Source organism: Tupaia chinensis, unplaced genomic scaffold (assembly GCF_000334495.1).
Source record: "Tupaia chinensis unplaced genomic scaffold, TupChi_1.0 Scaffold143574_1, whole genome shotgun sequence".
Taxonomy (NCBI): Eukaryota; Metazoa; Chordata; class Mammalia; order Scandentia; family Tupaiidae; genus Tupaia; species Tupaia belangeri.
Genome location: NW_006203419.1, coordinates 3,276,474 through 3,279,734, shown reverse-complemented (window position 1 = coordinate 3,279,734; position 3,261 = coordinate 3,276,474).

Below are 3,261 nucleotides of genomic sequence, written 5' to 3'. Positions count from 1 at the left end.
AAAAAAAAAAAAAAAAAAAAAAAAAAAAAAAAAAAAAAAAAAAAGAAAGAAAGAAAAAAAAAAGAAAACTCTCACTTAAAAGAAAGATAAGATTTTTATTTTAATATGTGAGATGTTTTATAGGCTGGAAACTGCTGGTTGTGAGCTGAGAGAGTCCAGGCTGAATGGCTCCAGACACCTGAAGAAAAATTTGACTATCTAAGGCCTCACCAATTAAAAATGCCCAGAGATGATCATGTCCTCTTGAACCAATCACTGAACTGATCATGCACCTAGGACCTCTGCTTCTAATTTTGCCCTTAAAAACTCATGTGGGGAACATCTCGGGGACACCGGATCTTTTTGACAGGAGCTGCGCGCCCTCCTTGCTTTGTGCTTTGCAATAAAGCTGTGCTTTCCTTCATCACACCATGTGCCTATGGTTTGGTTTTATAGCGCTTGGGCGAGCGAACCTGATTTGAGTTCATTAACAGTGAGAGCACAAGCACTCAATGGAAAAGGGAATGACAAGAAAGGGATATCGAACACCTATCTATCCGAGCACTGAATAGACACTTGCTTTATACACTCTCATTTAGTCCTCAAACTATCCCCCAACAACAACTCTAGTCTCTTACCAGTAAAAATATAATACTTTGTTCTCAAAAGAACAAGAAAAAGAAGCTTAAGATTTAGAAGGTTAGGGCCTTGACTGGGAGTCTTTATCAGGTTACTCTTTAGACTCAGAGGCCTTGGAGGATTTTCAGAAGGCATGAAGTGGTCAGTTCTGTGTTTCATGAAAACAAGGAAGGTTTAGGGAGATAACTCTCGAGGCCAAGAGGCCAGAGACTTTTTTCAATGGTTCCATGAAGAGGGACAGGGGACCAGCAGTTGGCATAATAGCTATGTCACTGGATTCCCATGTAGTCAACCATGGTTTGAGTCCCAGATCTGGTGGCTTAAACTCACACTGGGTGTGTGTACGTGCGTGCCCAAGATCCCAAGAGGAGAATTGAGGAGGGGGACTGTGGTATGGCCATCGCCCCTGGGGGGTGATTTCTTGCTTTCTGTCTAGTGCATGCGCCCTATAGCAAAAACCTCTCAAAAAACAAGAGGGACAAGAATTTTAGAGGCTCTAGTTGACTAACCACAGGTGACATGGTGGACTCGTGGGTTAAGGGACAAAAGGAGAGGGCACGGAAAAAGATAGGAGAAAGGAGACTTTAGAGAAACTGAACATTTCTAGAGAGGACCCCAAATGAGTCTTACTGCACTCAGAGGCAGGGAAGTTAAGACAGTAAGCAAGACTTTGCCTTATTATCACAAGAAAAGAGTTTGAGGAGAAGTCCGTGGAATGTCACAGAGCCATCAAAGAAGAAAAGGACTGTAAACAGGCAATTGGATTTGGCAATTAGAAGGTCACAGATGACGTCTGAGAAAGCTGGGAGTGATAGAGCCCAGAAGGTGATGGGGTGATTGTGGGGAGAGGAGAAGCAGGAAAGCTGGGAAGACGGGGACAGTGGGAGGTTTCTTAGGATAGAGAAAACCTGTTCATGTCCAGGGAGGGAGAGGGCAACACTTATGATGCAACAGCTAATGGAGTAAAAATGGACAGGGGATGGACTTAAAAGTAGGGGTGGGGGTGGGGGATAGAGCTTGAACTCCCTTTCCTTTATTCCAAAATAATCCATCCTCCTTGTTGAGGAGAACACTTAGTATTCTTAAAAACAAAACAAAACAGAAATGCTCACTAGTGTAGCAAGTTGGTTCTGGGGCCGCGTGTGAATTTTTCTCTGGGCGCTGGTCACAGATGTTTTGTCTCTTATTTTCTCAATCTTCAGTGAGGATCAAAACACCTGGCCTTCCAGTGTATATGGAATTTCACAGGTCAACTCTTATATTTAAAGAATAGAAAATGATTTTAATAGTAAGAGTGATTAAGCTTTGTTTTTTGTTGTTGTTTTTTATTTTTTATTTTTAGTTTGCTAAAAAAAAAAAAAATGCGCTTGGGGGGGGGAGGTGTCGCTTCTCCAGTCTCCTCTAAGGATTATGGTCACCCAAGCCCACCTACCTGGAGTGCTTTTACTGCCCTACTACGGGACTCACATGGGCCCTGGGGGATCCAGCACCTTAATCTCCACGCCATCTGCTGGCTGGACACTTCAATGATTCTTAAGAGATACTGAGCACACGTGCTTATTTTGTAAAATTCCCAGGTTGCAGGCCACCCCCCCCCCCAACACACACACACTGATTTGTGATGCCAGTCCCTGAAACTGCACAAAACACACAGACAACTCCGATGATAAAATCTGCGTCTGGCCATGTAAGATTGGACACCATCCACTATTCTTTGTGTCTCTCAAGGCTTGGTTTGGGAACTATTCTATTATTGTTAGGTTAGTAAAGCAACTATGACAGTGCTTTAGAGGTGGAAGGTGCTGCGAAAGCACAATTGACAGGACCAGCAAAGCAGATGCTGTAATGGTTATGCCGTTGGACTCCCACATAGTGTGGGTCTCTGGGCAAGGGCACATACCCTATAGCAAAAATCTCTCCAAAAAAAGAAGAAAGAAAGAGATAGAAGCATCAGCATCCCCTATGAAGTTGTCAGAATGGTAGTCTAGAGCCTCACTCCCGACTCTGGTCTGAGCATCTCGGATTGGGGACTGTATCTTAACAAGTCCTCCAAGGTGAGGCTTCCCACTGCTGAATACTGAGGCCAGGGGTTCACACACAGCCTTTTTGCTCAGCAACCCCGGGACCTTACCCGTGGGTATCACCTGGGGGCATTTTCGAAATGCAGAAGCTCAGGGGGCTCCCCTGTCCCTCAATCAGAAGCTGTCCCTTAACACGGTCCCCAGGGCATTGAGCCTGAGAAGCCCTGGTCCATATTACCGTCTGCGTAATGTAACGAGGTCCTCTCTTCCAGTAAGTTAAAAACAGAAAAAAAACAAAACAAAACAAAAAAACGATGGCAATTACCGGAGACGTGGTGAGACAGCCCTGTGCATCACAAAGTGCTCAATTTCCATTCTGGAGCGAGGACAGGGCTCAGTGTCAAACAGCGTAAAAAGGGGGAGGCACAGGGGCGAGCGCTGTGCATTCCAGGTGGGCCTCCAGGAGCAGGTGCGGCCGGAAGGGTCGAGAAGGGGGCGAACTTCCAGCGCACAGACAGAAAGGAAAGGAACAGGAACCTGGCCACAGGCTGCGAGGCCCGGGACGCTCCCGGGGTGCCCCCAGGCGGGAGGTTGCAGCGGGTCCTGCAGGGGAGGGGGGGTC